The following is a 12,906-nucleotide window of genomic DNA, read 5'->3' on the forward strand; positions in this document are numbered from 1 at the left end:
TGATAAACTAGCATATTTGATAACTTAATCAAATTTGCATAGTATCTTTATCTGTGGCTTTATCAGTAAGTGTCCTGGCCTGGAAGTTTCTTGATGAATTGCTTGATGGTGTTTCTCCATTCTGATTGGCTGATTAGCGTTGCAGTGAAGTTATGCGTTGAAATTGTCCAGAATAGAGACTTGGAAGTGTCTGAAGACTAGAATGGCCAAAACACAGCCTCAGCTTGGGTGAGGCCTGAGTAGGGTTGGGTACCGAAACCCGGTGCCATTAGAGCACCAGTACCTTTGTAACCAGTATGTACCGGATCAAATCAGCATATAAATTTCTGTGCCTAATTTCGATTCCACTGGTGCTGCGACAAGGACGTAAGAAGCATCAAGGGGTGCATCAAACCATCTCTAAACCTTTAATTCTAAACAACTTTGAGGAATACGGACAGGTGATGTCAGGCATTTGATTTTGTTGCTTAGGGAACAGACACACACAGCACAGCGCATTCAGGGAGCGAGAGTGACTCTCTTCAGATCAACACGCTTGATCGCGTTCATCAAATTTGCTTAAACTAAGCATTCTAAGGCGTATTTTACAAGCAAGGATTCTGACACAGCAAAATGAAGCAGATGCTTTACAAAAGTTGTGTGTAAGGGGGAAACATGTCAAACTTAATGACACATTTGAGGGCTCAAAGGCAGAGGAATGCACTGTCTGACATAATCTGGCACTTTTAATGAGTACGTACATGGACACCAATGCTCCGATTTTAGCATGATTTAGACAATACTCTGATTTAAAGTCTAGTCTACCATGTAAACATTGATTTTTGATAACCTTAAAAGGACCGCAGACACCTACGTCGCGAAATGCGGAGGTTTTTTTTTTTCCATTTAACGCCATGAAGAAGCGAGATCAACCATCGGTGGCAGACGACGGAGAGACTGAGGCCTCTCTCTGTGTGCTCTAGGTGTCATGTGCACTCACTCTCTCAGGCACTAGCACTAGCTCCCTCTGCTTTCTCGCGCACTTGCTCTCTCTGTCAGGACGGTGCTGCGCGCATTAGCCTAGTTCCCCTCATTCGTCAGAGGTTGACGCCCAAATTGACACAGGTAATTGCGATTTAAACACTTTTAATATAGGAAGTCCTCGGCTATACAGAGACCATTATTAATCAGAAATCTAGCGTACATAGTTTTACGTTAGGAAATGCAGTGTTGAATTTGCAAACAGTCGGCAAGTACCAAAGAACAGATGTAACACATTGATCAAATGTAGTTTTCAGTCACGCTCATGTAAGTCAAATTCAACTCGTTTAGTTTTGCCTTCATTCATTTTTGATTTCCATCTTCAACACATGATTTATTTACAACACATTTTTAAACATAATAGTTTAACTAATTTACTAATAATCTACTTTTTATCTTCTCCATGGTGCCAGTCAGTAAATTTTACTGGTTATATATTATTGTCTTATTCAGATTAAGGCAAATCATTAGATTACTGATAACATGTAAACATAGTCACAAGCCCCAACCCTAGAAAAAAGGAGTTCAGTATTTTGATGACAGCCTTTCCACAGGTTACTAGTAAGCTTACGTAATTTCATAATGCAAATCTTAAATTCATGCTAACCAACAAATAATCAAAGGAAATATATTAATGCAATTCAAATATATACAATATGAATTTATGTTTACTTTAAACTTAAATTATATTGTTCTATTAAAATAATTTTTTAAAACATTTTGTCAAAATATTTTTATAGAGTCATCCACCATAATTTTGTGGCTCAAAAGTATCGGTTCAGGCACCGTTTTGGCACCGGTATCGTTTTAAAAGTATCGATTTAGCACCAGTATCGAAATAATCCCAATCGATACCCAACCCTAGGCCTATAGTTGAAGAACGTACAGAGGCAAGAGCAAAAGAGCGAGAGCTTAGAGAGTGAGAAAAGGAGAACTTGTTGTCAGGTTCCTTAAATAGGGTTTGCTGATGTCATGAACACAGGGGTTGAGTTAGCCAATGGAATGTTGGCATCTGGCCTTGATTTATGGCTCTTTGTTTGTGACTTACAGGTGATTGGTGAGTGGTTTTCATAGAGAAGTGTTAAAGATTTTATAATCTCAACATGTGTTACAAGTAGCAAAATGAATTGCATACTGTTGTTCTCTATACCAATTTCCAGGCTATAAAGATTCTCACTACTCCTGAATCTATTAATGTCATTGTAAATATTTCTTCTGCGTATTTTTGTTTTTACAGGGATTAACACAGTGAACAAGGAATGGGCAAGAGATGCACTCAGCGAGTGGGAAAGAGTCAGAGGTCATCCAGGACAGGTAGATTTCACAGTAAAGGCAGAGGTGATTTTGTAAGCAATAATTTTGCTTCTCTGGAGTTAGATGTGTGTAGCCCTGCATAGGTTCTCCATTAGGGTTCTTAGGAACAGTACGGAGCATGGGACGTGGGTTTTTTCTACTCCGTACTAAATAATCGACATGGATGGTCAGTTCAATGAACTCATTTAAATTCCTCCCTTCGACAAGACAGGTTAATTCTAAATGTAATACTGGACTCAGACCCCGATGAAAAATCAGCTTCCCCACTTAGTTTGTGCTGCGAGGGTATGAAAAGTTAAGGCATGATCTGCCGCTGTTATTCGTCCCTAGGTAAGGGACAACAGTTGATTTCCTGGACTTTTCCCATCACCTGACTTAAGAGATGGCGCCGACGATGATGGCTGCCTCCGTGTCGTGCTCTGCAGTAGTTTTTGTGTTTTTGTTAGTTTGTCATATCTTGAGTCACATTCCTACAATTAGTTTCACCAGAGATGAATTGTTGGACATTCGGGTGCATACACCACCAAATATTTTTCCAAACTTGGATTTATCTGATGTTCTGTTGGACATTGGAGTCGGCGGAGCCGCGGTGCTGCTCAAACGCTTTTAGGCATGCAGACGAGGAAAGTGTGCAGGCGCACTTGTGAAACTCAGACTCAGTGCGGATTTTATACCGTGTTGCCTAGCATCCATCTGGCAAATCTCCGCTCTCTACCCAACAAAATAGACAAACTCATTCTGCTCTCTCAGATAAACAGGGATTTTCTGCATTCAGCTGCTCTGTGTTTCACGGAAACCTGGCTGAACGACACCATACCGGACAACGCGCTTCACCTACCAGACTATCAGCTGTTCAGAGCGGATTGCGACGAAGAATCGACATGGAAATCGTGTGGTGGCGGGACGTGCTTTTACATCAATGAAAGGTGGTGTACAGATGTAACAGTTTTAAAGAAGATGTGCTGTCCAGATCTTGAAGCACTGTTTATTAACTGTAAGCCTTTCTACTCACCGCGTGAGTTCTGCTTGTTCACCCTCGTCAGTGTTTACATTCTTCCGCACGCACACGCGAGCCTGGCGATACAGAAACTAGCTGATCAGATCAGAGCAACAACACCTGGGCTCTGTTTTAATCATTCTCTAGGATTTTAATCAAGCAAAACTATCCCGTGAACTGCCAAAATATAGACAGCATGTTACATGTCCCACAAGAGACAGTAATATACTGGATCACTGCTATACCACAATAAAGGATGCATACCGCTCCATCCAACGAGCTGCTTTGGGACACTCTGACCATTGTTTGATTCATCTTATACCAACCTACAGGCACAAACTGAAAACAGCCAAACCTGTATTAAGATCTGTGAAAAGATGGACTAACAAAACAGAGCGGGATCTACAATCCTGTTTCGACCTCACTGAGTGGAGTGTTTTTGAAGCTGCTGCAAATGATCTAGATGAGCTCACAGAGACTGTAACATCTTATATCAGTTTCTGTGAAGACGTGGGCATTCCTACCAGAACCCAACTCGCATACAACAATGACAAACCATGGTTCACTGTAAAACATAGACAGCTACGTCAAGCCAAGGAGGTTGCTTACAGGAACGGGGAGAGGGCCTTGTATAAGCAGGCCAAATACACATTGGAAAAGGAGATCAGAGTCGCAAAAAGGAACTATTCTGAGAAACTAAGGAGTCAGTTCTCCTCCAGCGACTCAGCATCCGTGTGGAAAAGTTTGAAAAACATCACAAACTATAAGACACCATCCCCCAGCACTGTAGACAATGAACGACTTGCAAATGACCTCATTGAGTTTTACTGCCAGTTTGAGAAAACCCCCCACACCCACTCTGAACTGCTCTTCACGCCACCATTAACACATCCACCACCACCCGCCTCCCCAATACCTGCACTTCAGTTCAGTGAAGATGATGTGGACCAGGTCTTCCGGAAACAGAAGAGGAAAAAAGCACCAGGCCCAGATTTTATAACAACAGCCTGTTTAAAATCCTGTGCTGACCAACTGGCCCCCATCTTCACTCTAATCTTCATCAGATCACTGAAGCTGTGTGAAGTGTCCTCTTGCCTCAAACGCTCCACCATCATCCCCATCCCAAAGAAACCCAAACTTACAGGACTAAATGGCTACAGACCGGTGGCGCTGACATCTGTAGTCATGAAGTCTTTTGAAAAATTGGTGCCGGCCCACCTGAAGGACATCACTGAACCCTCACTGGACTCTCTTCAGTTTGGCTGCAGAGCAAACAGGTCTGTGGATGATGCAGTAAATATGGGACTGCGTTATGTTCTGCAATACCTAGACAGACCAGGGACCTATGTGAGGATCTTGTTTGTTGACTTCAGCTCGGCGTTTAACACTATTATCGCAAAACTTCTCCTGCCCAAATTAACTCAGCTCTCTGTACCCACCTCTGTCTGTCAGTGAATCAACAGCTTCCTAACGGACAGGCAGCAGCTGGTGAAGCTGGAAAAAATTCTCATCCAGTATCTGCACAATCAGCACTGGCGGCCCCCAGGGGTGTGTCCTCTCCCCACTGCTCTTCTCCTTGTACACGAATGACTGCACTTCAAAAGATTCCTCTGTCAAGCTCTTGAAGTTTGCAGATGACACTACACTTATCGACCTCATTCAGGACGTTGATGAGTCTGCTTACAGGCAGGAGGTTAAGGAGTTGGCTGTCTGGTGCAGTCACAACAACCTGGAGCTCAACACGCTCAAAACAGTGGAGATGATAGTGGACTTCAGAAGAAGCCCCCCTGCTCTCCCCCCACTGAGCATCATAGACAGCATTGTGGCAGCAGTGGAGTCACTCAGGTTCTTGGGCACCACCATCTCTCAGGACCATTGTCAAAAACTCAACAGAGGCTGTACTTTCTTGGTCAGCTGCTGAAACAGTTCTACACCTCCATCATTGAATCAGTCATCTGCACATCAATAACTGTCTGGTTTAGCTCAGCTACTAAATACAATCTCCAAATACTACGGTGAATAGTTCGGACTGCTGAGCAAATCACTGGTACAACCCTTCCTATTTCCCAAGAACTGTACTTATCCAGAGCGAGCAAAAGGGCTGCCAAAATCACTCTGGACCCCTCACACCCAGCACACTGCCTCTTTGAACTTTTACCTTCTGGTCGACTCTACTGAGCACTGCGCACCAGAACAGCCCGACACTTTTTTTTCCCTCAGGCAATCCATCTCATGAACACTTGATGATAATTGTGGAACTAACATCACTACTTGCTACACATTTTTATACACATATACACTTATTTAACAACACACTTTACATGCCAATTTGCACATAACAGCTGCACATATAACATTGTATATAGTAATATAGCTCTACATACACTTGTCAATTTGTATATTTGCATTCACTACTTACTTCTATTTTTTTTTTTTTTTTTTTGCCAAATATATTTATTAACATTTTGTGCAGATACAATATCATATATATACAAAAATAAGTAATACACTGTTCTGCTTTTTCACAACTAAGAACCACTGACCATCAGAAAAACAATATGGTTATAATAACACAGTAAATGTAAAAAATAAAAATAAATAAATAAATTATAAAATAAATATATAAACAACAAAAAACTAACTACAAAATTAATAAATAAATAATAATAAAAACATAATAATAGTAAAAATCTTTATTCCTCTTCTGCTTCAAGATCAATAGTGTCAATATAATTCAACAAAGGTTTCCATGTTTTGTAAAAATATTTTAATGAAAATTTTCTTTTATCCATCTGTCATATGAAGGTAGAGATGGTTGTTTCCACTCAAGGAGAATAAGCCTCCTAGCCAATAATGTGGTAAAAGCCACAATGTTCTGTATTGTTGAAAGCAAATTTGGCTCAATAGGAATTCCGAACAGAGCTGTTAGAGGGTTTGGAGTGGCTGATATGTTAAAAGGTTTTTTAAAAGTATTGCATATTTTAGACCAAAACACTGTCAATCTTGGACAAGATCAGAACATGTGTGTGTGATTTGCCGGAGATTGTTGACACCTATTACAAGTATAAATTCTATTTTGGGTATATTTTTGGCTAATCTGGCATTAGTGTAGTGTGCTCTGTGAAACATCTTGCATTGCATTAAACTGTGTTGGGCTAGAAGAACTGTGTACAAAATTGAGTATGTAATCCCATTCTATTTCACTGATGGTGATCCCCAACTCTTGTTCCCAGGTATTCTTAGGTAATTCAGAAGAATCAGAATTCAAAGTATTTATTGACAGATAGATGACAGAGACTATCCCTTTTCTGTCTGGGTTAAAAGAAAGAATAGTGTCCATTTTTGAATCAGGAGGAAGATTAGGAAACTGAGTAAACTGATTTTGTACAAAATGTCTTATCTGAAAGAAGCGAAAAAGATGAGTTTTGGGAAGATTAAACTTTTCAGACAAATCTGAAAATGACAAAAAAATACCTTTCTCATACAAGTCCTTAATGGTAATAAGGCCCTTAAAAGATCACTCACGAAAAACGGAATCAGAGCACGATGGTAAAAAGATACATTATTTACTATAGGTGCTAGTGTAGATGGACTTATTAGCCCAAAGTGTTTCCTAAAAGTAACCCATATTTTAATAGTATTTGTCACCACTAAACTGTCCGAGACAATTCTACTATTTATTGGAAGCTGAGAGCAAATCACTGAATGAAGGGAAAACTTTGAGGATAACAGTTCTAATTAGACCCAAATGGGATGTTTGGAATCTTTTGAAATGTTAGTCCAATGCAAAAGCTTGTTGATTTTACAGGCCCAGTAATACTGCTGAAAATTTGGTGATGCAAGGCTCCCTTCTGACTTGGGAAGTTCTAAAAACTTTCTTCTTATTCGTGGATATTTGCCGCCCCACAAAAAATAATTAGTTGCCTTATTCAAAGTTACACAAAAAGATGTGTTGATATGAATGGGTATGTGATCAAAGAGATAAAGAAATTTGGGTAAAATTGTCATTTTAACTAAGTTAAAACGGCCGATTACTGATATTGGAAGAGAGCACCATCTCTGCATATCTTGTTTACAAGTTTCTAGCAGAGATTTAAATTTTTTTTTAAAATACCTGCAACTGATTTAGTGATGAATACACCCAAGTATCGGAATCCTTCCTCAGCCCATTTAAATGGAAAAGGATATTTAGACAGTGTTTTAGCTGATAGATTGACTGGAAACATCTCACTCTTTTGAAGGTTTAATTTGTAGCTAGAAAATTTGCCAAACAAATCAAAAATTCGGAGGATTGGTGGTAATAATGAAATGGGGTTAGATATATATAAAAGGAGGTTGTCTGCATAAAGCGACAATTAATAAGATCTTCCATAGCGAGAGATGCCTTCAAATTTTTGCTCATTTCGCAACCAAATGGCCAATGGCTCTATAGCCAATGCGAATAGTTAGGGTGAGAGGGGGCAGCCTTGGCGTGTACCTCGGCGAAGGGGAAAGGTTTTTGAATGGGTTGAATTGGTGTGCACAGATGCCACAGGGGATGTGTATAATAATCTAATCCGAGTTATAAAATTTGCACTGAAACCAAATTTGTTTAAATTAAAAAACAAATACCCCCATTCAACCCTGTCAAATGCCTTTTCGGCATCAAGGGACAAAATAACAACAGTATCAGAACTTGGAGAAAGGATAGTATTAAAATCTTCTGGTATTATAAAATGAGTGTCTACCAGTCATAAAGCCAGTCTGGTCGGGAGAAATAACAGCAGGCAATACTTGCTGAAGTCGCAAGGCAAGGATCTTAGATAAAATTTAAAAATCCACGTTTAACAAACCTGACCTGTAACTACTGCAGAGGAGTGGATCTTTATCTTTCTTTAGTAACAAGAAGATGGACACCTCAGACATGGTTGGTGGGAGCTGACCTGAAAGAAAAGCTTCATTATATACTCTTTACAGCATTGGGGCTAAAACTGAAGAAAAGGTTTTTAAAAATTCAATGGAAAAGCCATCAGGGCCAGGAGATTTACCATTTTAAAGTAAATTAATTGCTTCTTGTACTTCAACAATAGACACAGGCCTGCCCAGATCATTATTGGAGTCATAATTTGCACAGGGGAATGTTAGTTGATTAAAAGGGGTTTGGTTATTCCATAGTTTAGAATCGCATTCTGAGGAATAAAGATCTTTGTAATATTCTGAAAAAATCTAATTAATTTCCTCTGGGTCGGAAACTATGTCACCCTTCGCAGATTTAATTTTGGGGATCAATCTAGATGTGCGGGCCGCTCGAGATTGAAATGCAAGCATTTTGCCAGCTTTTTCACCAAATTTAAAAAATGCTGCTTAGTACTCAACAGTTGCTTTTCAACTTTGTGTTAGAAGTAAATTGTACTCCAAATTAAGCTGAAGCCGTTTTTTATAAATTGTGGGTGACAGGTTTAAAGAATATTGGACGTCTAGTTTAGAAAGTTGGTCAGATATTTCCATAATCTTAGAATTCTCAGATCTCCTTGACTTACCAACATATGAAATTATTTGTCCTCGTATATAACATTTAAAAGTTTCCCATAATGTATTGCTATTAACAGAATTGTTGTCATTGATTTCAAAATATGAATCTATATGAGATTGGAGGAAATCTTTGAAACTGTCATCCGAGAGTAAATGTGAACTAAATTTCCATTATTTAAAATAAGACCTGGCTTGTGGGAACATTAAGTCCAATGAGGTAGAGGCATGATCAGAGATGACTATGCTATGATAGTCACAAGAATTGACAGAGTGCATTAGTCTGTTATCTAAAAGAAAAAAATCATTTCGTGAATATGAATGGTGTACATGCGAAAAATAAGAGAAAACTTTATTAGTTGGAAATCGTGATATCCAGGGATCCGTCAGGCCAAATTGTTTAGTATAAGATTCTAAAAGTTTACCAGAGCTGGACATTGTAGCCTGTTTTGAAGAAGACCTGTCCAATGTGGTATTTTGAACTAAATTAAAATCTCCCCCCATGATTATGTGGTGGCTATCTAAATTTGGAATTTTAGAAAAAAGATGAGCATAGAATGCATCATTGTCCCAATTCGGGCCATATACACATACCACAACAACTGGGATTGTTTGTAGAATTCCAGAGACAATTCCATAATGACCATTTGAATCTGAAATCACTGCTTCTGGTTCAAAAGCTGTGTTCTTATGTACAAGAACTGCTGCACCCCTTGCCTTGACACTAAATTTAGAGTGAAAACAGTAACTAATCCATGCATTTTTAAGGCGTGAAACATCTGCAGTTCAAAGATGTGTTTCTTGTAAGAAAATAATATCTCCTTTAAGAGACTGTAAATGTGAAAACTTTTTTGGTCTTAACAACATTTTACAAACCTTTTACAAACATTTTACATTCCAAGAAATAAAACGAATATTTATTTTAGATCTTTTAGAATTACCAGCCATTTGAATCACAAATATAAGAGTTTGATCCAGTTGATGTGAAGCAGAAATAGGCAAAAAAGGAAAAAAGGAAAATAAATAAAGGGAAAAAAATAAGCAACAACCACTTCCATTAAAAACAAAAACAAAAGCCAACAACCCCAAATCACCCTTAAACCAACAAACAATATAGCTTGCGTATCTACAGATACCTTGCTTCCTATGTACTCCTGTTTAACCTACAAACCTTATATTTCCCAGTAACACATTATAACCCCATACAGATAAAATATTATACATATTTTTAACAGACCATCACGAAAAAGTTATTCTTACACGACAGTTGCATTATAGCTTTTGGACTTTAAAGCATGTTAAAGCAACTTCTAACATTACTAAAGAAAACGGTAGGGAAGAGCATCATTAAACAAATAAGCTGCATTAGAGTAGTACAGCTCCCAAACGTAATAGTTCCAATAACATAACTTGTGGTTTCACAGTTTCTTTAAGATTTCACTGACATAAAAGTCTCACCCAGCATATTTTTAAGAACTGCTGCGGAGGAAATGCAGATATTGATTGCCCTCCTCTGCTGACGCAAACCACTTGATGTTTCCTTCTTTGCTCGTTATTCGAAGCCTCGCCGGGTACAAAAGAGCCGGTTTAAGTCCTTGTTTGTACATTTCGGCCATGACTTCGCGGTATTGAGCACGTTGTTCCATTACTTCAGGACTATAGTCTACATACAGATGTTACTACTTCAATGTGTTCCTTTTGGCGCCATTCATACCGCGGCGACAGCGGTACTTGGTGCGCCAGCAGCTTTTGACCGCTGGGTGGCAGTTTAACCACAGATATTCAGCTTTGCCTTTCCACAACACTAAACAGACTTTTCTGTGCGTACCTTATGTGATCAGATGTGTTCAATTAAAATATAATTTTGATTTAGTTTTCTTAGTAATAAACATGATCTTATGCTCGCTCAGCGCGCTTCAAGTTTTGCCATTGTGTGCTGTGTGCTCGAGCGGAAAAGCGTGTTACTTCTGTTTCATTGTTCAGTCAAATGAAAGCACTTCTGTTGAGGTGACAGCGGGGTTTGGGTTGTCAATGTGAGTATTGCAAACTTTTAAAGATGGAGGAGAGTACTTGTGGTCGCTGTTTCAAGTTATCCAGAGTTGTATTTATAGATCTTGAATATTACAATATTATTAAAATTACAATTATAACATCGACAGCAACTCGACTCGCGCACACCAGCTGATTCAGTCGTTTTCTAGTGACATACAAAAGAGTGCAGGGCTTCTTTTTTTTGTCAACCATAAAAGGCAGAAAAATAAGTGTTAAATGGACAAACACGTCGAACCTCCAGAGCTGCGGTCATGTCACCCAGCCCATGAAATGCGGAGCCAGCTCCGGTGTCATCTACTGAACGCAAATGCCCAGCTAGTCCAGCCAGGTATGGCAGAGAGGCCTTTTCAAAAATGGCCAAATACAAAAGAGAAACTGATAAATAGTAGACGTTGATGAGAAATGGAGCAGCATATTTGGTAGTTGAAAACGCGTCGCTCCGCGATGTAGAGCTGGTTTCCGAGAAATGCAGGCGGCGGAGCAAGATACCCTCTTTGCCACGGTTGCGAAAAAGTATCTGCATGCACTACAGGCACACCGTCTCAGTGCTGCTGGAAACATTGTAATCTCAAATAAGTCTCCGCTTAAACCGAACAAAGTCAACATGTTAGTTTTTCTGGCAAAGAATTTAAAATATGAATAGAAAACAAAAGGCGGAGAGACACAGTTTTTTTTCAACATGTGACTTATGTTGTTACAAGCCTAGGCTAATATTTGTGTTCTTCGTTACTATTTATATTATTATTGATTAGTATTTGTGAAGTTTCTAAAATGTAACGTTTACTGTTTCAAGCAGTTAAAGTTATTTCTATTTAACTAGCCTACATTATTATAGGCTGTATTGTGTTGTTTTATCAACGAAAGTTAAACAACAAACATGTTCGTTTGTACGGATATTTAGCATAATACTTTGGTCTTTTTTGATTTCTTATTGTTTTACATGAAATGTAAATTAACTTAGGTAGGCTACTTGGGTACAGGGGCGTAATTTGTTGGTAGTATACCGAGGAATGCTTAGACAGTGAATATTGTCATCATTATTTAAAAAATTATAAATAAATAAATAAATAAATAAATAAATAAATAAATAAATAAATAAATAAAAAAATAAATAAAACAACTTACGGAAAGGATGAAATAAAGGAAAAGCATGCTCTTAATCATTCTTCATAATCTGATTCGTAGCTATACATGCAATAAACTTATATTGCGCCGACAAGAACAAGCTCTAAAAGGTAAAGTCTAAAGCCAGAGGGGTTATTGATATTAATGTTAGTTGTTAATATGACCGTAAACACTGCGTTGTATAATTAACGCCGTCATTGTGTCGTGTCTGCGGTTTTTTTTTTTTCTCGTTGAAGAACAGAAAATTCATGTTATCGCCGTCTTCCCAGCCAGGTTTTCATGCACAGTTTCCGTTTTGTTTCTTCTCAAACAATAAAGTTTCGCTATAGCAGGCCCGGCGGCAGGATATCATAAATGAGGGCGCAAGGGCGCAATCCCATTGCACTTGATGACTGAATTAGGTCCTTTCTTGTTCCTTTTATTTAGGCTATTTATTCATTCATTACCGATATAGTCCTACTTTTTATAGTAATAATAATGCAGTTTCGCTATTACCGATTTTATTAATAAGGGCAACGATACCGTTTACATTAATGCAGAAAGATCATGGTTTAAGCACCAAACAAGTGGTTTAAATTATGTTAGTCTCCTTATTTCTTTCCGTTTTATTTTAAATATTATAAATGTTTAAAGTTTTAGGTAAAGACGTCAAAATATGCCCACACATGCAAGCTAAACTAGATCATATCTGAGTCATCACGCTTTATTACCCAACCAAATTCAGCGAGGAAAAAATAAATGTTTTGAATTAAATTATATTTAAATGTTAAATTAAATTTAAAAAATTAATTTAAATTTTAAATGCCATTTAAAAATATTTGCTAAAATTAATGTGTTACTTAGTTACATTTTTAGGCATTAGCTAAACAGAAAGCCTGTCTACGGTAAAT

The sequence above is a fragment of the Danio aesculapii genome, chromosome 6 (genome assembly GCF_903798145.1).
Source record: "Danio aesculapii chromosome 6, fDanAes4.1, whole genome shotgun sequence".
Taxonomy (NCBI): Eukaryota; Metazoa; Chordata; class Actinopteri; order Cypriniformes; family Danionidae; genus Danio; species Danio aesculapii.